Consider the following 27116-nt stretch of genomic DNA (forward strand, 5'->3'; position numbering starts at 1 on the left):
GGCTTATGGCTGGTTTAGTGTTCACTTGATACACGTGTAACATTCACTATTCTACCCATGATTGTCAATTTTGTGATTCAAAACTTTCAACTTATTTATGTATCATAAATTTCATGTCGCTTAGTGATTGATTTTGTGGCAGCATCTATTGTCAATTTGAGAAATATTTTATTATGTGGACGCCTATCTTTTATTAAGAATATTTTAATGTTTTCAAAATCCTAACGGGATTGTTTTACATACTAGGAACGCTTAGTAACCAAAATGTGGAAAATAACTCCTAAGAGGACACACACGGATTTGCGAAAAAGTATTTGGATACACTTAAAATGTAGTGATATTTTTTTCGTAAAGACACCGCTGGAATTTCAATATCAATAGAACCTTTGTACTTTTAAGTATGGAGGGATGAAATGTATGCAATAACAGTTAGATTCGAGTCGGATTATGATAGTTCTGGTAAATAGCAAACATTGTCGGTGAGTAAACCAGTTTGCACGAGATTCGTGCTACGCCGGGGGTAATTACGCTGGAATACCATGACAAGTTACTTAGCCAAGGAGCTGGCAGGATTTAAACGGTTGATGAAAGTTTGTCTTTAATCAACGTTTCCCATCAGCCGACCCGACAACTTTACGTTGTATGAACTCCGCCTCAGTTCGAAGCCGCCCCGTATACTTAGAGTGATGCTAAACACTGCTACATGGCATATCCGACGATGAATGAGAACGTTAATGTAGGGTCAGCTGCAATAAACCTACAACTTCATCAATCATCGGAAATTAGTTTGTGCCTTTACAAAACTTAACTGAAAACAATTCAACCACTGATAATTTTAAAATATCTGTAGGAGTATATTACCTACGATTATTTAGTTTCCTTTTTGGGCACTCACCATGCATTTGCTGAATTTTCACAGTTCACAACATCATCAATGTTAAAAAATCAGTTTATACATTCTCAAATTCAGTGACTAATTTTTTTAAATATAGTTTTATGAGTATCTACGATCTTTTAGTTGACTTTTTCGCAAGCAAACAGGCATCCAAAGTTTCTAAAGCAACCATTTCCTTTGCTAAAAGTACAACATCCTTAATGAACAAAAAATAATGCTTGTCTTCGAAAATTTATCTTTAAATAGTTTAACGACTTCTTCAAACCCTTGTCAGTACCCTAATGGTGCGTAAGGCACTGCATCAAACGCAGTGTTATCATGATTGTTAACACTTGAAGGAAAGATGAAGAACCAGCCCTCCGCTTCAGGTATCAGCCTAGGATTATATTAAATAACTATAAGAGTGAAAAAAATATTTATACTTCCTTTATCCCTCCCCTCCCCTGGGAATCGAACCCAAGACCTCCAAAACAGTAGACGAGCGTGCTGAAGCGGAGGCGGACAAAGTTGTTTATCGACTTCTAAATAAAATCATAGCAACATTAGAATAGCAAAATAAAACCTTTTTTCTTTCATATCTTTTGATGCCATTTATATTTTTGTTTATATTACCAAAAGCATAGAACAAATAGTAATAACATTAACAATGAAAATTAGTCTTTTAAAAAAAACTATATATAAGAAAAAATAATAAAATAATTAATACAATTTAAGACGTTTTCAGTATTATAACGACGATACCAATTTATAAAAACTCAAATAGCGTTTCAATATTCGCGGATTTCATTGAATCCTTTTCAACCCCTATTTTTAAGTTTGTTCTCCCGGAAACGATTAAGTCGATTAAACAATGGAAATGGACGCCACAAAAACTAAACAAAACATTCATTCCATTTTTATTGTGGTAAAAATAAAAAATATGTTAAAAAAATCAGAAGTGTGGCAATAGGACGATGCACGATTTTGTATTTGGTATAGGTCGCTTAAATCGAGGCGGATCGGATTAAAAGTGGAAAATGTAACAAAAAAATATTGGAATAACACGGAATATAGCGTGATCCACTGTATGTGCAATGGTTCTGCATGCTACTGTAGTAAATTCCAAGTAATGTAGTATAAAGTGCATCCAGACTACATTATCCCGTGAGGGGAAACAATTTTAAAAGCGCAGCTTTCGGAGGATAATCACATACGTTCCTCTGACGTTCGAGGATTATAAAACTTTCAATATATCCTTATGAAATGGCAAAGATGATTTTTTTGTTTAAAATAGAACACTTTATGATGTAAAAAATGTGTTTTAGCTATAACGACTGAAAAGAAGAAGTAGAAAAACATGTTCATAAATAAATTTAAAAAAAAAATATCCATAAGCTGAAAGCACATTTAAAAACGTTATTAAATCATAGATAATTAATGTATATTATATATTCCGCTGCTACAATTTTGTTATAAGCTTGATTAGCATTAGTTTAGTCTGACTTTTGTCAATGTAATATATTTCAAGTCTTTTTATTAGTATGATAAAAAAATCTTTGAATTAATCATTTTTATTAAATTGACATTAAATAATGAAAATCTAACAAAACCTTTATAATTAAATAACATACTTTAAATATTGAAGCTCACATATAATCTAAAAAATCAAATTCACTTTTTCAAATAAATATTCATTTAAATGAAATGAAATAGTTATTTATGATATTTTAAGCAAACCTTTTTTTAGATACACAAAGTAAAAATATGAAAAAAGCATTGTGTTTAATTAAATTAAAACAAACTAAACCCTCAAACCCAACCCTTCTTCCAAGTAATAGTACCCTTTGGTAAACATGACCACACGCTAAGTAAGCTCGTGGAATTCAAGCGAAATAAATCTCCGCTAAAAAATTCAGCTAGACCAAGATATATATATATTTTTTCAGCAAAGAAAAATATGACAAAGACACAATAGTTTTGGGTAAACTCTAACTCATAGCATTTCAGAGATAAATCCGCGTATCAAATGTAATCTGTAAAAATATATAATATACACACCGGTTTATTTTTCAAGATGGCAGAATGAGACGAAAAATTCTCTAACGTTTTTTCCTTTGGTTAATTGTAAACTTAATAGTCTATTACACTAACACTTTCATATTGTTTTAATTTTCGATTAAATTGTTTATTTTTTATGCCTCGCGTCAAAAAAACCAAACAAGGGCCATAAACTAAGCTAGGATACAAAATGTTGAACTTAAGTAGAACCGAAGACCCGTTGATGACAGTCAACAGTCCGGCTTCTTGAGTTTTACGTGGCTTTCTCCTAGCAACTAGCTAATTCTGAGAAATCCTTACTCCCAACACATATTAAAATAATACATTTTGTTTAATATAGAAAAATTAAAATTCTACTTTACGATCTATAAACCTTGTTTATTTCAGGTTAATGATAATGAAACTCCCTTCTAATAAAAAACACATCAGCATTATAATGAATTCAGTGATTTTGAAAAAACTGAAAAGGCAAAATCAACATTGAATGGTTGATGAACGATTTCATCGCTGTGGCATGACGCTTTGGCGACTGCAATTCTAACCGATACACTGACGTTATCTTGAAGGAAAGGTTTTTCAATAAATTTTCTTCAACTTTTATTTTTCTTTTCTTTCTTTGAACGATGCAAAAGTATCAGCATTATATGTATTCATGATAGTTGTATCCTTACATCTGTAATTAATCTAAGAATTTTATCCAATTCTTATAAGATTCTTGCTTTTAAAATACTACATTGAGGTTGTATGTCACCATGAACTACTTCTGTCTTTATTCATTTTATTTAATTATTCATTAATTCTGATGAAATATTTTCAAATTGTCTACGTTTTATTCAAAATTAAACAACTGCACGAAACTCAAAACTTTTTTTGATTCTTTCTAAATAGTTACTAATTCGGTGATTAAAGGCAGGTCTGAACGCAATAGAATTAATGTTTTTATTTCCGTAAATGAAAAAGATAAAAAATGTAAAATATTACTCAATTTCTCTCATTTAAACATTAAAAAAATATTCCTGCAAATTATTTTTTATACGTTGATGCGTGTACAAAAACTTCCGTCTTATGGATATATAATTCAATTAATAGATCAATTTTAAAATAACGTTAAATACTTCTAAATAAATAAAATAAATGCTTTCATAAAGCGATACATGTTCTCTTTAATAAATTATGGTTTAAAACATTTAACAAATTATGGTTATGTTTTCTAGAGATATATAAAAAGCACGAATAACACGAAACATCGCATTGATTCGAATGCAAATAGAGCATATTTCTCATATTGTTTATATTTTCAAATACATTTATGTACCATGAGCTTATGCTATCTAATATCCAAACAGGAATCTCAAAATAAAATTTCATTAAATTTTATTTTGATTTATTTGAAATGGCCGAGCTCGCTGAATTCGAAAACAACTTATAATATAACGAATTTTATTTGAAATTTTTTTACTTTCTCTACTTTTCTCTATTTTTCTGGCATACGAAAATTGAAAATTGAATGTTTATTTCATGTCTAAAATATATCCTATGGGTTTATGTAAATTGAGCTAATTGCACTTGGGGAAGTACCATATGCCGGTTAGAAGGTTGCCTCGAAGTTGAGATGACGTCATGAGGATCCTCTTAACAACGTACTTGACATGTGTATGTACACTTCAGAACTGTGGAAAACCACACGCAATCCGCATGTAATAAGGTGAAAGTATCCTACAATAAAGTGTACTGTCAATTGCTCCGACTGACTTGATTCTGCCAAACTTCGACAATATGTTTCGCTATCCATATTTTGTATGCATGATGATTTGTGATATTTTTTTTAATGTCAAATTCTGTTGACCGTGAACAAGTATAATTTAGGTTCTCGATTGTGTCCATATATTTTTAACAAATCAAAGTTTTCTTCACCAAATAATTATTCTCAATGACATTTCAGCATACACGAAGAAGAATATAAAAGTTTAGATATTTACAGGGCTTATGACCTGTAATAGGTAGGTTAAGTGACCGCTTTACACATAAATGGTTGTACTATTGAGGTTGGTAACCTTTCCCTTACGGTGCTTAAATCTTCAGCGTGCACCGGTGATATGTATTTTGTACACCATATAAAAATGTGGTTTAAAAACAAGAAAAATGTAAATTTTCCTAAAAGTTGCCTTTATTGACCATAGGTGTAGCTGAAATGTAACAAATTTGTGTTGTTAGCTTTGCTTAGTATCTAAAGAGAAAAAATACATCGCAAGTACCCGCAATAGCTACCGTAGCGACACGACGGCCGCGTAAGACGATGGCGAAGTAAACACGCGACGACATGCGCGTATACACAAAGCGCGGCACACACTGAGAAAACGTCTGTGTATTGGTGATTTTATGCCTGATTTTTTCACAAATTATTTATTTCCGTCACTGCAAATGAATAAATTTTTATAAAAATACTTTCATGCAATACATAATTATACTACGGAGAAATACAAAATTTTTAATCCCGTATAAATTATATTTCACATTGATATTCTCATTTTAAAAGTCTTGTAGTAAACACATATCACTGGGAGGGGAAGGTTAAAAATCCGTTTTAATGATGTGAAAACTAAAATTCCTCCCTACCAAACGATTGGGTATATTATTTCGGTATAATAACGTTGTTTCGAAAATTCCGTTATAAGAGCAATGGAGAAAAAGTAGGTACTAGAAAGTTTAGACGCAAGACCGACCGCCATTGTTGGAAACTTGGTCCGCGCTATTCGTTGCCTCGCTTTTATTTCACCAAATTCCAACTTTTCAAGTTACCCCGACTTACATTTATGGTACCCGGAGTCAGTTCATGATAACTCCAATATTTCTTTTCGTATGCATATAGAATATTTTGTCAACTTACAATGAAAACACAGCGAGAATTTTTAAAATTAAATTACAGCGAAACCTCTCATAGCGAGCATAATTTGTTCCAGAATCTTACTCGTTCACCGAAATTTTTTTTTTGTTTTGACGGACGCAGAAGTCCCGGCTTACAAGTGAATGTCGCGAAAAGGGACTTGCCCTTTTTCTGTAATTCGTCATGCAAAATTTCGCTTGTTAAGGGAGCAACTATTTGTCATTTTTTTCGCGCGTTATGTGAATTACTCGTTATGAGAGGTGCTCGTTATAAGAGGTTCCACTGTAAATCTAATAACTGTCAATAATGTATGAAGATTGTAATCCCAGAAAATGATAATAGGAAAATTCCAAATCTTAGTGACTTTTGATCAAAACTCACATAACCTATTCTAATTATCTCATACAAAAATATTATGTTAACTAACTTATTTAAAGGATAGGCACAGATAATATAACGCACTACACCTCTTCGCTTCTTCTACATTCATGCTTCTCCATTCATGCTTCTCCTACATTCATGCTTCTCCTCATACATACCCGCCGATTATTTCGTCTCCTGACATGACCACATTCAAGTACTTGACATACCTGATCCTGCCATGTTTTTATCGGTCTTCTTCTGCCCCCTTCTACAACTTTATTCCCCTTTCGTTCTTTCCTCACCATTCGTTCCACATGTCCAAACCATCTCAACACATCTTTCTTTATTGTATCGGGAATGGTTATCTGAGCTTTGTATTCTTCCCTTTTTTCACCATTCTAACATCTATCATACATCGTAAATAAACGCGACTAAGAAGTCATGCAATCAATGCAGCTTTGCTATGCATCTATGCATCTATGCAGAATATCAGGGAGAAAAAAAGGGTTTACCATGGTGATTACCAACCACAAAGGAAAAAAACCCATTTACTTATTTTTTCAAAACATATTACATACATAAGTCATATATATAATATTCCCGATAAGTAATTTCTGTTTTTCATTTTGGGACATAGAATTAAGATTAACATGACTGTAATACAAATAATAAAGTTACAAAAAGATTATTTTTAAATAACCAAAACTAATACATTGCAAAATATAAAAACAATAAACAGGTATAATAAATAGGCATAAGAAGCATATGTAAAGGAAATAAACGAGAAAACATAAGGAAAGACGCATATTTCAAATAAACAAATGAGAAAATATAAAAAAATTGAACATATAACAAATGAGAAAATATAAAAAAAACATTAGGTACAAACAAAATAAGAAAATATGACTAATCACTACATATATATCTTTCCCCAAGGTATTTTTTCAGATCATTTACTTTGGATCCCCGAATTCGTTTTATTTTATAAACGTCAGGCAACTGGTTAATTCGGGTATAGGTATTTATCTTTTTAATAACATAAAAAAAAAAAATTCACATTTATACTACAAAAATAAACATCTCATTGAAAATAAGGTTTATATTTTATTTTGCTTTAACATGCCAAATACCGAAACTAGGAAAAACAGAATAACTTTGTAAATTGTTATCAACATCATGAAGGTACATTTCTTGTAAACGTCTATTCAGAGCTGTTTAATATATTCAATTTACTTTTCAAACTTTTATCAAGTCAGATGATTGTTCAGTTATTCTTAAGTATGGCATATTACTCAGTAACAAAAATTCACATTCAAAGTAACATTTCTGTTAAAAGTTCAACGATGTTATTTCTCAATGCCAACTCATATATGAAATATCGTGTTTCTTCCTATTTTTGACGGGTTTATACATGACACTTGTTTTGTTATTTGTTTATGAACTTTATATAAAAATATGAATTTTGATAAGCTAGTAAGTTTTGCACGCAATTATAAATAAGAATTAATGCAAAAATACAAGTAAAAAAAAAATCAATAAGATAAAACCGAAAAACAAAATTATAAAACCATGAAAGCAGGGGCGTCTCCAAGTAACTTTACTTTTATCTTTCACAACTGTGAATATATCGCTCACCCCTTTCAACAACGTCATATTTCAAAAATCGTCATTTTTCATTTGTGAATGTTTTTGGAATGCCCAGAAAACGCACTATTTCCCAGCAAAAGTGACATATTTTTAACTTAATATTTACCCGCTACAGGTAGAAAATGTTGTTTTTGCATTTTGAAAAAAGGTATTTTTTTTAAATAAACTAAATATTGTTGAAAAAAAAAACATTCAGGTTTTACCTTAAAAGATCTGTTGCACGGTAAAAAGTTCAATAAGTGGCTTGATATTTATTTTTAATAGATTGTATTGTATTTTAATACTTTAAAAACGATCTCCTGAAAAATCAAGTTTTTGAATTTATGACGTTGTTGAAAGGAGTGAGTGATATGTGAATATATATATATATACAAACATATAAACATTTTAATAAGAACTGATTCAAACAATCGTAATATTTAATATATATGTATATTAATATTGGCAATTGGTATTATTAAAAAACTTAAAATACTATATTTCACCTTTTATTAATTTATTTTGCGTATGTAATATACCTTCGGGAATATAATTTAATAGTGAATTACTGTATTTACTTTTTTATATGTGTTCAAAATCATTTCCTCATTTAATATTTTTAATTTTATTTGTCGAGTGAATATGTGAAAAACATTGCATGTGTGAAACAGGTTCTTGATTGCGGAAAATCATTGTATGAGAGAGTAAAAAACAAAAGATGTATTAATGGAATTTTAGGCTGAACAAGGATAATTTAAAAGATTAAAAAAAGTTCTTTAAGGTGGTGTGGACACTTGGAGCGAATGGATGATGATTAAAACAGTATATGTGGCGAATGTGAGTGGAAGAACAAAACGAAAACGGCCCAAAAAGTTTTGGCACGATCAGATTAATCAGAACCTAAAATCGGGTGGTATTAAAAGTCTGCGTAATCGGAGGGCATATGGCTAGATGTATGAATGTGAAGAAAGCGAGGAGTGTATGTCAGAACAGAAGAGTGTGGCGTTCCATCCTCTCTGCCAACCCCTGCGAGAAAATGGCGTGATGGTAGTAGATGTAGATTTAATCGTGTTTTGACTTAAACATAATAACGTGGTGGTGATATTTGATATTTTTTCTGTAGTTATACGTTGTTTCTAGGATTTCATTATCGCATAGCAAGTGAAACAAAATGTTGATGAAATAATAAACCTGGGAAGATAAGATAAACTCGGTTTTATAACATGTCTCTAGATTGTCCGAGCATTCAGACGCCATTGTAGTTATTATTATCCATACATTGTTATAATGCGACTTTTAGTATGGCAATATATTTTTCACGACAACTGAGAGCTGAATGTCACGAGAAAGTTGAGGAAAGGAAACTTGTTAAATTTTATGAAACGGAGACTACATGGTTAGAGTGAATTCTCCCTTGAGATCTGAATACGGAATAAATAGTTTAACTTTTATTGCACAAACAATGCATATATTATATCAAATGAGTTGCGGCGAGCTCGCGAAAAATAAATCAAAGGTATTTTACCCACAGTTAAATATTCTAGCATTAATACGTTATACCAAACAAATAACTAATCATTAAAAATTCTAAATATGTATTAAAATAAACGTACATGTTACCTTTATCGTTTCAAATATATTTTACTTTTATTACGAAATTAAAAAAGATTTATTACATGTTCAAAGAAATGTTTTTCTTGTATATACTGCAGTCTTTTACAAATCTTATAAACAATATCCACTTAATTTTATTAGACCTGTCGATGTTAAATTTTCACGTGCAGATCTGAATGTGTATATGTATATATTATATACAACACGAGTATATATATGAACATACATGAGTGTACATGTAACATCAATATATTGCTTTACTCGCCGTCGAATTCATGATTTCGTTTTCATTGGCCATTTTGCCCGATACATGGTTAATAATGTTTGGACATTATTTATCTTTATAACTAATCCCAACTTATTTAAATAACAAAATATAAAGCAAGTTCTTCGAAAAGTATGGTATGATGTTTCCAAGACAACAAAAATTATTAATAATAAGAGAAGGCTGCGAAACAATATATTATTTATTTCAATTTAATCAGGAATCATTCGAGTACACATTCAATAAAACCATAAAATCGATGTTTTATTCATTCGTCGATACTAGGAGCGCAGCAAGCGGAGGGGATAATACCGCAATTTGGCATTCATAGTAGTATGGAGCGCCCACCCTTGGCGAATCCTCCCACCCATTACCAACACCCGGCGTGATACCTAACCCATCCCATGCTAGCTTGGTACATTTAGGCTTTTGTTTTACATTATGGTGTAGATTATTTAAGGCAGACTAACCATTCAAAAAGTATGGCAGACTTTCGCCGTCGGTTCAGCGTGTACATGGTTCCAGATCCAAAAAAATCGTAGAGATACTTTATAGGTACTTACTTTTTATGTGCATTCAATTTTTTTTGTAGCATTCTATCAAGAGTTTTTAAACAAAGCACTTTATTAAGAAGGAAGCAAATACTTTCATGCAACAAAAAAACTTCTTTTGTAATTTTTACAGATAGCTGACGAGCCGAAAAACAAAAAAAGTTTCTGAGGAGAGAAAATGAAGGTCTTTTGTATTTATAGCGCTTCCGATGTGTCATTGGCTGGATTTAATGATCAATTTTTACGCCTAGTAAAATTCAGCATTCTTATCGTGAATCTTTATATTTTCACTCGACATTGATACGTTGATATGCTGGTTCCCACTGATGCGATGTTCATATATTATTTTTGTGAAAGAATATTATTGGAATCATAATTATGTTTTTTTCTTTTTCTTTTTTTGGCTTGAAATAAATTTGCACAAATTTGAGTGTCAAATAAATCAGTCCAAATTCCATATTTTGTATTTATTGTGATATTTAAAACAACAAAGTGAATTGTAAAAAATAAATGAAAATATCGTAGTCGTACGGAGAAAGTGACCAACTAACAAAACGTCAAATATTCAGTAGGGCCATTTAAGTCAGTTTTGCTTGGCAAGAAAATAAACATGAATGCAGTTGGTCATTTTTAATAAGTCAATATATTATACTTCCAAGTTAGTCATTTTGAACAAGTCAATATATTATACTTCCAAGTTTAAATCGCTTTAAGATTTTTCAGGGCAATATTAAGCTAGTGAGATATCGAATAGTCAATAATCACGTTTTTGTAAAAACAAATGCACTTGCTCACTTTCTCCTGTTTGACTACGATGTTTTTATTCAACAGTTCTATTAAAATATTTCATCTTGTGCAAATTAAATCATTTCAAATTTAACATAACAAATAGGAAAATACAATAACAGAGACAAACACTTGCTATTGCAATCGTAGCAAAGGAGACGTATTTACACATTTCCATTTTTTTGTCACCGTACTTTTGAGGATCGATTCTCGGTGCTGGGGCAGGAGCCTTAGTTGGTGCTACGGTCATATGCTCACGTAGCACTGTCGTCGCATTAATATCAACCGTCGTTCCCATCTCGGTAGTAAATTCTGGAGCGCGAAACATAATTGAATCGTCATCATCGAGCGACATGTCTCTTCGAACACGAATGTTTGGACGAAGCCGCTCGCCGTCATCTTGATAATTGCTTAGCGAAAAATTTTCATATTGACCCCTTTCATAGTATCCGTTGTATTTTAAGCTGATTTTATCGATCGCCATAAACGAAGAAGAATTTGGAGACATTCCCATCAATTTGAACTCTATTGTCATCTACAAGGACAAACACATTTATCAAGACATGTAATTTAAATAAAATACCGTAGAACTTAAATATTGATGTGTTACTTAAGCTCAGTACAAAAAAATATTTAGGTCTGTATTTGTTCTTCAATAATGAACGTATCAACATAGTTCATTGTTTCCCTGAAAGGTGATACTTATTGCCACGATACGTTCATTATTGTAGACAAAATAAAAACAGATTATTTTTTTTTGTACTGGGCTCAAGTAACACATCAAAGTTCAAGTAATAAAGTTCTACGGTAATAAAATTATGTATTGACTGTTAAATCCAAAACAGATTTTTGAGTTGTATTTAATTGTTAAAAAACATATCAAAATTAATTTTGTGACAATTGTTTCTCCTAGTTATGTCATTTTCAATTGAATGCCATAACTAGGCGAAACAATTGTCACAATATTAATTTTGATATGTTTTTTAACAGTAAAATACAACTTAGTACTCAAAAAACCTGTGTTTGATTTAACAATTAATACATTAATTCAAATGGAGTTCTACAAATTAAATAGGCAAATCAATAAATAAATACATAAATATAGTTAGATGTTATGAACTAATGTTACGGATGCTAATTTTTTTTTTAAAAATAGACAAAATTTATAGCAAATAAAAACTAGCAAAATCAGGTATGTCAAATACTTAAAAGCGGACGGGCCAGGAGTCGAAATAATCGACGGAAATGTATGAGGAGATGCATGAATGTAGAGGCGAAGAATGTTTGTAAAGACAGGGTAGTATGGCGTTCTATTCTCACTGCCTACCCCAACGAGGAAGCGGCGTGACGGTTAGTTCAGACAAAATGTTATGTATGGACACACAAGCAAAGGGCACTTGCTATACGTAAATAATATTCCACCAAAAAATATTTTGGGTATTTTCACTTTTTATTGTTATTATTTTTTTCATATTTTACTGATTCCAACTTAATGTATGGTGGTGAAACATGAATTTGGCGAAAAAGGAGGAAAATAGACTTAATGCAGTCAAAATGCGACCCCTCAGACAAATTAGCGGCAAAACGATGTATGATAGATTTTAGAATGGTGAAATAAGCGAAGAAAGCAAGGCTGAGATAAGCATTATCGATAAAATCAAGAAAAGTGTGTTGAAATGTTTTGGACATATGATGGAACAAACGAGCGAGGAAAGCTGTAAAACAAATTGATGTAGCAAATGTTGTTGGAAAACGGGGCACAGGAAGACCGAGAAACACTTGGCATGATCAGGTATGTCAAACACTTGAAAGTGGTCAGGTCAGGAGTCGAAATAATCGGCGGGTATGTTGAGGAGATGCATGAATGTGGAAGAGGCGAGGAATGCATTCAAAGACAGAGTTGTGTGACGTTCTATTCTCTCTGCCTACCCCTCCGGAGAAGTGGCGTGATGGATTGTTGGTTAATTAGTTAGTTAGTTTTTGCATCATACACATATGAACATTAATTTATCCTCGTTGGGTTTAACTGTATCAAGGTCAAGGGCACAATTTACAATACATATTTGTTTCTCATTTATCAAATCCAATCATGGAGGACATAGCCAAATAATTCGATCTATTTTAAATCTTTCCACCTCCGTTAATTTACTAATATCTCTCTTACACATAGTTACCTTATTGAAAAACTTATTCTTTTCATTATTTATGTTAAGATTTGATTTGTTTCATTAACGATCTTATTGATTCGGAATTAATAAAAATATACCTAATCATACATATTATAATTTAGTATAAATCAGGCTGATAAAAAACAGAATTTGCCATTTAGTTAATTTTTGTAAACAAGTTTTTTATTATGAAATCTGAGATCCGATGAAAATGTGTATTAAAAAATAATAATCACCTGTGACTCATTTTGAAATTCGATGACATGGGATAATATTTTCCATCCACTTTTAAGATTGTTATAATAAAATTTATATTTCCCGTACTTCAAATAAATTCTGGCATCTGAGTTAAAAACATTATAGAGTATAACTAATTCTCTCATTTCATATAAATTAATTACTGAGTCAACAATTCCAAATTGGTCAATTTTTAAAAAGCGTTTTGAAGATTTTGTTGGTCGGTCGATATCGAAAGTATCATACTTTTCAATAACTAAATTTCTTGGAACGAGACTAAAATTACGTAAATTATTTTTCATAAACCTATTTTTAAAAAGATAAATGTCCTGAGCACACGTTAGACGAATCGTGTGGGAAAAAATACACAAAAATATAAGAAAACTGTAATTTAAAAAATTACCACAAAAAATCATTTTTAAAATTTCAGAAAACAAGACGCATTTGACGCAATTTAAAATTAACGTCATTATGTTTAACCATTTAAATTTTTCTAAATTCGAATTAAATTATTTTAATATTGTTGAAATATAAATTCATTAGGTTAGTACTTAATTATTTAGGAAACGAAACTCACAGTTAAGGTAAATCTTCTATTTTTGGGTCGAACCGTGTTTTAATATATTATCCTACATCGTACCAACATTTAGTTACTGTAAAAGTTATCTAAGGGTTAGAGAACAGCTCTCAACAGAACATTGTTTATTATTTCATCAAAGTTGAACCAAAATAAATTAAAAAAAAATTATAATTGAGGTTTAAGCGTATTTTTACTCTCTTTTTTTGCTGTAATGGTAGTTCTGTTTTTAGAAAAGAATTTAAAATTCAAAACAATGAGCTTTCAGACCTGGTGCAAGTAAAAAAGAATAAATATGTCAGTGATATTTACATCATGTTGAAATTTATATCAACTTTTTTAAATCATTATTACAAACGTTTTTTGAAATGGTATGAATACCCAAATAAAGAAGAAGAACATGATGGTTCAGAGTCAGGGTTCTAGGTATGGAAAGTATTATTTCAGACGTGTCTCGAAGGTTATCAGAAAACATGCATTTATCACTTAAAGAGGTAATTTGTGTAAGTTATGTTCGTGGCAGCTAAGCCATAGATGCCTATTTATCTGCAGATATTTATATGCAATCTGCACCAATAAGCTAAGGTTCAACTCAAAACAAAAAGAACAGTTACTTAAAAGTGACGTTTCAGTTAAATTCGTCACTCAAAAAGGTAATCCTAAGGTCATGTTCGTGGTAGCTTAGACAGAGATGAGTACTAGTTAACACATATTTTTATAAAATCTATACCATTAAGCTAAGGTTCAACTCAAAAAAATAAGAAGGATAACTTTTATGTGACGTTTTTGTTACAATAACGAAGGAAATAATAAATATTCATACTCAAAAAAACTCGAGCAGTCTCGATAGACTTATTTGAAAAGTTCCTCCAGTTTGCGCCTTCTGCTAGCCAGCGAGGTCCTTTAACGAGACATCGCCCCGAGATAAAGATTTATAAGGTGGATGTATTTTTCCATTAATTAAGAAAAGCGGGAGGGACGCAGAAAGTTAATTATAATTTATGCATAGTCTCCGTGCATTCTTGGGACTACTTTAATTACAGGCGGCGGAATGACGTAGTATTCGGATTCGTGACGTCACAATAGGAGGCGTCGCTGTATAATTTCACTGCGCAAGATCAACCCCAGGCAATATATCCTGAGGACAAAACGTGTGCCGGAAGTTAGTTGCACTAGAGGCGCAGCTAACCAGGGTGGAATAACTATGCAGGAGTGACACTTTCCGGTTACACATATCGTTACACAAAGGCACTAGAGCAATCCGAGAGGGCGATGGAAAGCGAACGATAAATTTAGAAATGTCCGAACCATCACAAAAAAAAACTATCTGCTGTATTGAACTGAAATATAAAAAAAATATCCTAGCTTATCGACAATAACGGGGTTATATATATATATATATATATATATATATATATATATATATATATATATATATATATATATATATATATATATATATATATATATATATATATATATATATATATATATATATATATATATATATATATATATATATATATATATATAAATATATATATATATATATATAAATATATATATTTATATATATATATATATATATATATATATATATATATATATATATATATATATATATATATATATATATATATATATATATATATTTTTTTTTTTCTTTATATATATATATATTTATATATATATATATAAATATATTTATATATATTTATATATATATATATATATATATATATATATATATATATATATATATATATATATATATATATATATATATATATATATATATATATATATATATATATATATATATATATATATATATATATATATATATATATATATATATATATATATATATATATATATATATATATATATATATATATATATATATATATATATATATATATATATATATATATATATATAAATATATATATTTATATATATATATATATATATATATATATATATATATATATATATATATATATATATATATATATATATATATATATATATATATATATATATATATATATATATATATATATATATATTTTTATATATATATATTTTTATATATATATATTATATATATATATATATATATATATATATATATATATATATATATATATATATATATATATATATATATATATATATATATATATATATATATATATATGTATATAAGTCTTTATGTTTGGAATCCTCTTTGGTAATCAAATTAACTGGAATATGTTTATTCAAATATGATGTGGAAGCGACAAAAAAATAATTTTTAGTGTAATTTTGTATAACATTGGTAAAAAATAATACATTTGATTTTGGTAAGTATATTTTAGTTAATGTATTAGTATATTTTGTTAGTGCTTTAAAAACCTTCTGATTATTAGTATGTAAGTATTTCATATTCATAAAAAACGCATTACATTAAATATGAGTAATAATAAGTACAATTAATTACTGACTACAACTTTATAGAAGTCTTTATGTAACCAGTTTACAGAAGGTAAGAAAATTAGTATATATTATAATTTCTAGAAGGTATTACTACGTAGCCAATTAGTTTTACTGAATAACTGCCAATCATGATATTAGAGGCTTCTTCGATATTAAATTAAAGGGAATAATTCTATTGAGTAATTGAATGTACATTAATTGAAAATAATAATAATTATACGTAGATACCTAATATTCCTATTGAAGAAACCCCTTCGTAAAACCATACATTTATTACTCGGCTTACTTATTGAGAGAGTTTAATAATTTTACAGTACATAAATCATTATATAACTATGTTTCTCTTTCTCCATTAAAATTTACAATTGTATAGAGTATTTCAATTTGAATTTTATAACAAAGAAAATGGAAACATCATTGTTAACACTCCAATTGTCGCGTTACCTCAATCTACATTGGTTATCGCGTAAAATCAGCGAAATATACTATCAGCTTTTCACTTAACCGTATTTAACTTCTGATGTTTGGATAAATAAATACATAAAACTAAAGTTTAAAACATTATTTATATTTTGGATTAATAAAAAAAAACTATCAATGGTACTAAATTATTTTAAAAATTATCAATACAAGCAAACATTACTTGTATTTTAACTTAGCTAAGACTAATTGTAATTAAAATATAACTATGTTTTAATAATAATGTCTACCGGTTTCGAAACTAGCCACTTCTTTTTCGAGACTGATTAATACTCTAATAATAAAAGTATTCATCAGTCTTGAAAAAAGCAGTTAGTTCCTAAATCAGTAGACATTATTATTAAGTTAAAATAAAATATTTATAGTGACTTTCTAACAAAGTTATATTTAAACAAAAAGTTATTTCTTCAAATATAAATTAAACAAAAGTAACAGTATGCTTAATTTTTTTAAATAATATTTTTGTAATAATTATACAATCAATCCAGCAGCTCAATAAAATATTTTTACGAATACTAATAACAAATAAAATAAAAACATATCAATCTACAAAATGACATCTTTTTTAGAAACTTTTGTGATAATATTTCCAAGTAATATGTGAGACTAAATGAGCTCAAAGTGACACGGCCAAGATCACCAAACGACTGGAACTAGCCTCATATTTAGTCTGAAATGAGACGAGCACTTGACCTACGTTAGTATAGGCAGCCTACAATATTAAGAAGCCGCGTATCTAAGAAGTCTGTTGAGATGAACGATATTTAAATGTGTTTTTTTTTTAAGATTTAAGATTAGTACTGATATTTCTTGGTGGAACTACATTTTATATAATAAAGTAATAACAATTCAGTTTTTTAATTCATTTATATTTTATTTGACAAGAGACAGTAATTCATTTTAACTGACATCGTCAGACTGGTGTAAGGCTAGATAGAATTCTTATATGATGTTATATACACAATAAAGCAGGAGTTGAAAATTATAATTTAATATAAATTTTCTCACAAAATGAATTTAATTGGAGACAATTTAAGTACTGTATAATAATAATACAGATTATATAATAATGTATACTTTTTTCGTTGGTAACACTAATTAGAGAGTTAATTTACGCGCTACTTTTACGCAGCTCCAGATTTTCAACTGCACTTTTGTCAAGCGTATGTGCACTGGATATATAAAGTAAATCATAAATTAAAGTAGAAATGGAAAATAAAAAAATAATAAATATTGAGATGGAATTTAAAAGTCCTAGTACTGAGCTCTGTGTGTCGATATATATCATATTTCTATAAATTTTATATTGCAATTAATCGAACGATAGAAAATCATCCGAATCGTTCAAACCAACCGCAGTAGGTATAGCCCCTTAATGGATGAAAGCGCTAATTGGCCAAACAAACAAATTTAATGGAAGTGAACCGAGTATTTCAATTTTTAATATGCGAAAGTATAAACTATACGTAAAATTTTATCAAGAAATTGAATAAATTATTTAAACAATTACCTTCATTGTTAGGTAATATATCCAAAATAAAACACGGTTTTTGTTGGATTGAATTTTACATTTATTCAAGTATGTATATTTTAATACGTGATGCGTTTCGTCTTCTTAGGACATTATTAAACGCTCTATTAGTTTGATAATGTCCTAAGAAGACGAAGCGCGTCACGTATAAAAATATACATACTTAAATAAATGTAGAATTCTATCCAATAAAAACCGTGTTTTATTTTGGATAGATTACCCAACAATTCAATATGGAATTATACCAACTGTCTGCAGTTACAATAAATAAACCACCTTCATAATTGGTGATAACTTAACTAGCCTTTAACGGGACATAAGCTCTGTAAATACCCAGACTTTCATATTCTTCTTCATCTTCATCAATAATGGGGAGAATAGTGAACGATTCACATGTGTATAAAGTGATCACTTAAGCCTGCGAAACGCTATCCACACAAAACGATAGATATTTCGTCTCAATTTGAGGTAGGTACACATAGTATAATAATATTTTCATTAGTTTTTTTTTACTGTTACCATAACAATTTCGACCTATAACAACAAAGTATTGTATTATATTGAACAAAAAATTATTCGATAGAACAAAATTATTATTCTTTTAGACATCGCTAGTTTTGGTATAAACGTAAGTTATTTGGATATTAATATAAGTTACTTTGGTGATTTCCCCCGCTTAATCGAGATTTGAAGGGGGTGTGATTAAATTTCCCACTAACGAAACGTTACTGATGATGTCTGACTTTTAATGTATTATAGCTACCTACTGTCAACTCAATTATATCTAGTTCATTTCATCATTCCTACCCTTAGTATAACTCTCAGCAATTTTATTCATTGTATTTACTGTAATTTCAGGTCAATTATCACTTGAATAATGGTTGCAGAGTTGTTTGCGAAGAATTGAATAATGTTATTTTCTTTAATCATAATAACTTTGGTTGTTTTTATGATTTAAAAAAAATGTCTTTGTCAAAAAGCTGAAATTTGCGCTGAAATGTATTGTTGGTAAAAATATCAAATATTCAGTGCAAGAAGTGAAGTCACAGCCAATCATTACAGAGCGAAAGAGATATTTATTATTCCAATAACTTTGTTATTTCTATTCTTTTTGACCAACGTTGGTTTGGAATATTTGAAACTTACATGTAGTTAGAATAATTAAATGAAGAATAACTTTGCTTATGAAGAAAAAACAATTATAGGTATTGTGTTATCATTGAAAGATTCGATTTACACATTATAATGTGCTGGTATTACTCCCCTTTTGTTAATATTTATTTCATAAAAATTATGAAAAAATTGTTGGTATTATTTTTTAAATACAATATTTTTATTTTTAAACATTTTGTATAATTTTTATTCAAAGCGAAATAATTAAAAAATCAGCAAATTAAACATCCTTTTATGATAATTAAATTGAATATCGAAAACAATGTTATAAGTGTAAGAAGTACAACAACAGTATTGATAAACTAATGATTATAAGATTTCATACTGTAAAGGAAATAAAAAAAAAAAACATAATAGAAACGCAAATTCAATTAACAATGTTTTTACAAAAAACCTCTTCCAACAGAACATTTCACTGAATCCTCTTATCATTTTAGCCAAACTCGGGTTTCCTTCAAATAAAATCACTACCTCAAATGTAAAGTATGCGAAAAGTACCAAAAACTCTACGATTCTCGCTTTGTTATATCGAAAATCAATTACGAAATAGTCATTCTCTCATGTAAAAAATCAAAAGATATCATTGTCGGTAATACGTATGTAAATTCCATCAAATATAAATGTGTGACTTTTACGTCGTCAGTCTAGATACGTTTTTGATAGAAAATCTACAAAATATGAGAGTATTTTTATAGTACTGGTTCTATAAATAATACCCTTATTACGGTTCATGTCTACTCTGTATCTTAACATCAACATAAAAGAAAAAAACAGTCTTAAATTGTTTAAAATAATATAATCGTATTTTTAATCCCTTTGTATAATTTTTAGATCATTACATATTTTCAAAAAAATTTTTTTTTTATTTTTATTACGAATTATTAATTTATTCACAAAATTGTGAGTGTCTAAATACTTGTTCACAAACCTCGATTTTCTCCACTTAGGTAGAAGTTATTTTAACATTTTATGACATCTCAACATAGATGAAGAAGAACACGGAAGAAAGATAATATTACAAATGTAGGAGTTGAGAGTGAGGTCACAATATACCTAATATGGTCGCATAAGGGATGAAAGATCCCTTGACTTCAAAAAAAGGAAGAAAGATGATAAAAGACAGTGAGTTTATAATAATAATGCTGGTAACTAGCCCTGCAAATATGCAAACCTCCTTATATCCTTCCTTATATATGATAAAATGTCAAAAATGTATGAATTTATTTTTAATATCGTAAAATTAGAAATTTGACTTCAATCGACTCATATATAATAAATTGGCAATGTATAACTTGCCTATTGCGAGTATGGATATGCAACCCAAATGTCTCAGCAATTACTTCCATACTCTTTAACCTCTCATATAGTGTGTATTATAAATCCTTTCCGTTCTTGTAAAGCAGTTATGTCCTTCACCTTAAGTTCCTTCACGTCATCATATGTATTCCATCAAATATATTCCACTGCTATATTCATTGTATAAATTCGATATGGTGCCCTATGCACCATTTGCTGTAAAGAGAGGCCAGAAGGAGAAAAGTGTGATCTTTTTTTTGCTCCAGTTGATTTCATTATCAAACCCAGAATAAAATTTTATGTTCTTAAATAATTTAATTAGATATTAATCGATATTTATATAAAATACGTCAGTGCACAGTCGTATTAGAATGAATGGAAGTAAAAACCTTTTTTGAGGGTATAATTTATGAAAATGAAATGTTCAACTAGTGAAAATCTCTTTTTTAGAAACGTGATATTTTCATTATCAGGGTGTGGTATTAAGCATCTGAATATTCCTAAATGAGCGGTTTTATATCTTAATGATCACCCCATTAAAACCACGTACCAGAATCGCTAAATAGTGGTAGTAAACTTTTACGGTAATACTCCCACCCCCCATGCTCTCCTGGTATGACGGGGGAGAGTTTCGCTATAAAATTGCACAAAATGTGCATCACACCTTATGGAATGGCCCATCTTCAGGACGATTTTGTTAATTTACCGCCCTATGTGGAGTTGAAGGTACCGTTAAACCTTGTCTCGGTTAAATTTTGACTACAGATTATGAAGGAAGTAACCTTTAATATCAAAAGTTTTCACAAATGTCTCAGCACAGCTTTTATCTTTCATATTCATATAAAAAATCATTCGAATTTGTGTGACTTTTTTTCAATTTCAGTTCAAACCCTTATCCGCACCCCAATGGTGCATAGGGCACTGCATTATACAAACTCAGTGTTATCTTGATCGTTAACAAACAAAGGAAAGGTGATCAGCCCTCCGCTTCAGGTACCAGTCCAGGGTAATATTAAATACATATAAGGGTGAAAAAATCACATATATTTATTTGACCCCCCCTGGGAATCGAACCCGGGATGTCCAGAACAGTAGCCGAGCGTGCTGACAAAGGCATGTGACTATTACAATTATGTATTCTACTGAAAATTTTTGATGGAATAGCATTTTATAAAAGTATTCAGTTCTAAAATATACATAGAACTAAAACACAAAAACCTATCGAATAAATTTATGTTTTGTGGGTACTGACATTTCTTGTTGGAACTGCATTTTATAGAATAAAATAACAAGTTTATAATTTTTTTCACATGAATTTTATTTGACCTGCACCTTTGTGTCGTCGTAACCGATTAGTCTGATAATATCGGCAACGACAAAACCCTGTTGCTGGTCAAATAAAATTCATGTGGAAAAAGTTACATTTTTGTTATTTTGTTCTATGTATATCAAATAAATTCTTATACCATACATACCTGTTTTGGTGAAAAAAATATGGATTACTGTGCTATAAAGTTGTACAACCTGCTTGCGTTATCCATTATGTCATTTTGTAACGAAACCAAGGATAAAAGAGCTATTTAAAATGGAAAATGAAAGTGAGTAGATCTTTAAAAGAACGCATCACCGGCCATGTGGTATTTCTTTCAAATATTAAAAAAATATATATATGAATGTGTCCTTAGTACGTGAAATCTCAGTTGAGGGCACATTATTGTGATTTAAAATTAGTAATTATGATAAGGTTGAATTAAAAAATAATCAATGCACGTTTCTTTTTATTTGAAATCCTCAGTCTATGGATCATATGGTTTTTGGTCTTAGATTACCTCCAATTTTCACCAATCAGAACTCGACATCGAATTCCGTTTTTGGTGATTTTATACCATCCATTATTTTTGCATTATATCACTCTTTGTTTGTTCTTCATCATAAAGATAATGTGCACATATTCATCTTCCCTTAGCTTAAGTAGCATATTTTTCACACGTAAATTATTTAGGGTACGCTGACGTCATCCGTATTCTTTTGAGTAATTTGTTGTTCCGACGGAAGTTTTAACGTAATTGATATATTCAATTATTCCGTTTTCAAAATTTTGGAAAATAAATTATGTTCCACCAACCTTTCTTTTCTTTTTGTAAACATTGATATATGTAAACACCAATACATATTTTTTTAAATCTTAAAAGTAGGTTTATTAGCGTGTTCATAAATTCATAAGCATTAGTTGAAGTCTCATACACAATATCATACAATATTTTATGAAATGTCATTTTGATGTTTATTTGATTTACGGCTTTATTCCATTATTAATATGTTTTTCATCATTTTGCTTCCACATCATTTTGTAAAATTTGGAATCAAATATATTGAACTAATAATTAATTGATGGCAATTTTTTGCAACAGATATTTTCCAGGGCTTGGTTTATTGAAAATACCGTAATGATAACAAAATTATACACGAAAATATCAATTATCTTTGTTGTACATTTAATATTACAGTAACAGCTTTTGAAAAATAAAGTGATTTTAAATGTTTTTATTTGTTAATGACATTATTTTAAGGACATATACATTTAATATTAAAACGTAAGAAAGCCAGTGACATTTATTTGATATACGATGTTAGATTTATGAATAAATGAAAGTATTATTAATTTTGTAAAATAACATTGTAATTTATTAACAAAACTTATCAATGCCAACTAATTTTTCATTTTCAAACGAATCGACCTAATGTTAAATTATATTGATATCTCAACAAAGGTAAAGAAAAATGTCTGGAAAGAGTCTGGATATTTATGGAACTTACGATCTGTCATGGGCTGGTTTAAGTAATCACTTTTAACACGTGTAATACTACTATTATACCCATGAATCTAACCACACTACTTATATTCCGGAAGTTGCATTTATTCTTCAATCGACACCTTATTTCACATGCAAACTCTCAGCACCATCTTTAGTTGAGATGAGTAAGTGATTTTTCTAAAGAAAAAAAATTAATTTAAAAAATAAAATGTAAGTTGTTAAAAACCCTCCCCTACTGTGTTTGAATTATTATGTATTGTTTGCATTTCTACTGTTTTAAGTTTTCTTTTTGGTACGATAGCCTATCCATAATTTGCTCAGCGTATCTGAGAAAAAGTCGTATTTTTTACATATATTACACATGTCTTTTCTTTTGAATCATATAATCTAGAAATATATTGTGTCAAATACGCTTTTATGTTGTGAGTTTATTTTTCGCTCACTTTGTTTCCCGAACACATTAATCCAAAATAGGAACAACGGAATAATAAATTGAAATGACTTATTTCCTGTTCCTAGCGACCGTTTCGTGTATAGAGGTGAAATGGCTTTGGAACTATGTGTAGAACTAGAAGTCATACGTGAAAGTTTTAGATGGGCTGACTTCAAGTTCCTGTTGTACCTCTTCACCATTCCTGCTCTCCTGGTATTCATGTTGAATAAAATTTCGCTTAATGAGTTTCCTTATTTATCTGACTGAGCGGCATATTAACTTCGCCTACTCGTAGCTATTGTATAACATAATTGAAAAACTCATTTATTTAATTACTTAACTCGTGTGTCATTTTTTTATTCAAAATGTTAAATTACTTCAAATAAGTTAACTTTTGGTAGGTTTTGAAATAACTTTAGTTGAAATAATTACTTATGATTCTAAAACATTAATATTTTCATTGATTGATTCCGCAGTCACTTTGTGTTAGTATTTATCTAGTAAAATAGTTCAAAATGATTAGAAACACGTGTAAAAAGAAATTTTGTAAAAAAGGTAATTATCAAATGAAATTTAGACTGATTTTAAAATGAGTGATTTCTCTATCTAACATATGCTTATTTAATATTTAAGAAGCGCAAAGCTCATCACCTTTGCTTGATGTGTTTAACGTTTAAGATAAAACTGCTTTTGTATGAATCAGTATATTTTGCACAATCGGATGCGTATAAGGGATATAAAAAGAAGAAAAAAGAAGCTCATTACTTTGTTAATAAATCGATAAAAAAAAAGCAAACAAAAAACTAAATTTTCGACATTTTCGATCTTCATGCAGCTTTTTAATACAACCATTTGTATACAATAAATAATATAAAGTGAAATATTTTTTTTTGCTATTATTTAAAAATATTTCCAGATCTGTGATCTTATATCGCTCACTCCTTTTAAGAACGTCATAAATCAAAAATCATAAATTTCCAGTTGTGCATGTTTTCGGAATGCCCAGAAAATGTACTACATCCCAGCAAAATAGGCATATTTTTTACTTAATATTTACCCGCCACAGGGAAGAAAGTGTTGTTTATACATTTTGAAGAAAATGTATTGTGTAATTATTTTTTTAAATAAACTAAATATTTTTCAAATGGAAAAATAACCTTCAGGTTTCACCTAAAAAGATCTGTTGCACAGTAAAAAGTTCAATTAGTGGCTTGATATTTATTTTTAAAACATTGGTTTATATTTTTAAACTTTAAAAACGTTCTCCTGAAAAATCAAGTTTTTTGATTTATGACGTTCTTAAAAGGAGTGAGCGATATGTGATTTTTAGTATTAAAACGCCACAAAGAAAATCTTATTATTTTAGTATTATCATTAAACATCTTTAAAAAAATATTTTAAAAAGGGGTTAAAAGCGTCAAGCTTTGTCTGATAAACTTAAAATCATATGTAGTACGTTTTTAATATGAGCTAAGAATAATGAAAAATAAACACAGTAAGAAAGTTTATTCGTAGTGTTTTTCCTATAATTTAATAATTTATTTGGATAATCCGTTTGTGTTTGCTTTGCACCAGTGCTGAAATACACATTATTATTTACCCTTTTCAATACCGAAAGGAAGAATAAACAAGGGTATTCTAGAAATATTTCCATTATTTACTGTGTTTCATTTTCACACTTTCTCATTTTAGCCGACTGCCAGCATAAATAATGGCCGTCTTAATCAGGAAAAGGAAAATATTATGATTTAATGTGTTTCAGGTAAGCTTCGTCCCTTAATAAATTCAAAGCTCTTGTTTAAAACACAGCGCAATTTTATATTTCAGTTTATTTACTAAACAAAGTATATAACGGTGGGCGTATAATACAGTCTGCTCCGCCTAGAGATTCATTTGGCATGGTGTGAGTAATATATTTCATTGTGAACATTCTCTGTCTACTCAAGTATAAGTCGATATTTTTAATTTAAGCTTTACTTGGTAAATACTGCTTTAATTTTTTTTTATAGTGACACGTATTTCGATCCATTGCGCATTATTTTCAAACACTCTATGCGAAGCTAAGTCTATATTGTATATTGATGTCTCAACATATGTGAAGAAGAATATGGAAGTCTGAGCATTTACGGGGCTTACGACCGTCATTAGCTGGTTTATGTGTCGTAAAAATATATAAAAAATAACTACTAATTGGAGATAATCTAGACTTGTGATGTATTTAGAAATGATGTACTTAATTGATGTACTTATGTATCTAGAAATGTATTTGGACACACTCAAAGTGTTGTAAGCTATGTCTAATTTTAGATCTGTATCTTTGGGACGTTTAAGGATGAAGAGGGAAAATTATAAATCAATACATTAAATGGCTTAAGATTATTTAAAAGAGGTATGTATTCCAGACGAATTGGTTTATAGATGTCTCGCACTTAGTAGTGATAATACACTGTACACTGACTTTGTCTACTCGAGTATAAATGAATACATCAAATGGCTCGTGAGTATCTAAAAGAGCTATGTATTTCAGTCAAATTGGTTGAAGAACATCTCGTTTAAGTAGTAATATAATTCAACAAACAATGACTTGTCTAAAATACTATTTATTGAACACTAACTTTGTCTATTCATGTATAAATCAGTACACAATATGGCTCCATAGTATCTAAAAAGAGCTTTGTTTTCTAGACGAATTGGTTCATAGACGTCTCACTTATTATTGTTATTGATGCAGCGAAAAATAAATCTCAGCCTCTAATCAAATTTGTATTATTTTCATTAATACTGATAAATAAATCATGTGTGTGAATTAATGCAAATACCTTGGTTTATTCATTGATTATGACAGTGGTATCGACAATTTATCTAGAATTTAAATACAATTTATGTATACAAAGTTGTCCGCC

The 27116-nt window shown here is 29.3% G+C and overlaps 1 protein-coding gene and 1 long non-coding RNA gene across 4 annotated transcripts in view; both read right to left on the reverse strand.

Moving 5' to 3' along the window:
* Nucleotides 1-27116, reverse strand: part of LOC148306142 (zwei Ig domain protein zig-8-like) — a 353698-nt gene that overhangs the window by 36313 nt on the left and 290269 nt on the right. The gene's annotated exons all lie outside the window — the stretch shown is intronic.
* LOC148306143 (uncharacterized) lies at nt 10688-13885 on the reverse strand. Its single transcript, XR_015838049.1, has 2 exons — nt 13426-13885; nt 10688-11556 (listed from the first exon to the last, which is right to left on the reverse strand). It is a non-coding gene; the product is annotated as an uncharacterized LOC148306143 (long non-coding RNA).

The sequence above is a fragment of the Brachycentrus maculatus genome, unplaced genomic scaffold, assembly GCF_059751285.1.
Source record: "Brachycentrus maculatus isolate JH-2025_06_01 unplaced genomic scaffold, ASM5975128v1 h1tg000250l, whole genome shotgun sequence".
Taxonomy (NCBI): Eukaryota; Metazoa; Arthropoda; class Insecta; order Trichoptera; family Brachycentridae; genus Brachycentrus; species Brachycentrus maculatus.